Source organism: Schistosoma mansoni, chromosome 1 (genome assembly GCF_000237925.1).
Source record: "Schistosoma mansoni strain Puerto Rico chromosome 1, complete genome".
In the NCBI taxonomy this organism is placed as follows: Eukaryota; Metazoa; Platyhelminthes; class Trematoda; order Strigeidida; family Schistosomatidae; genus Schistosoma; species Schistosoma mansoni.
Window position 1 is genome coordinate 13,197,921 of NC_031495.1, and position 600 is coordinate 13,198,520.

Below are 600 nucleotides of genomic sequence, written 5' to 3' on the forward strand. Positions count from 1 at the left end.
ATTGACTCAATGACCACAATGGAAAGTATTTGACGTTCAGGTCACTTTTAATCGCCATCGATTGACATTTTTCTATCTCTGACTGATTCTCCATATCAGGAACATTTTGTACTTATTACAATTTTTGATAATACATCCAATGAAAATATGGTAGTTTGAATATTACTTCTTCTAAAGTTGTGAGTATCAGATAATCGGTAGAAAGAAAAGATCATATTAGTATTTTAGTTCAAAATGAAGCATGTTTAGTATGAATAACTCAAATTCATTGCTTCATATTATGAAAAACAAAACGAAGATAGTTGAAAGCATGAGTCAATTGAAGCTAGACCACCATCGAAAACCTGGAAGCACTGGACGGCCGTTTCGTCCTATTATGGGACTCCTCAGCAGTGCGCATCCACGAACCCGAGCTCGCGAGATTCGAACCCAGGACCTACCAGTCTCGAGCCAGAGCACTTAACCGATAGACCACTGAGCTGGCATCCAACGGTGTTAATGTCTAACTTCAACTGATCCACGTTGGATGCCAGCTCAGTGGTCAATCGGTTAAGTGCTCTGGCTCGAGACTGGCAGGTCCTGGGTTCGAATCTCGCGAGC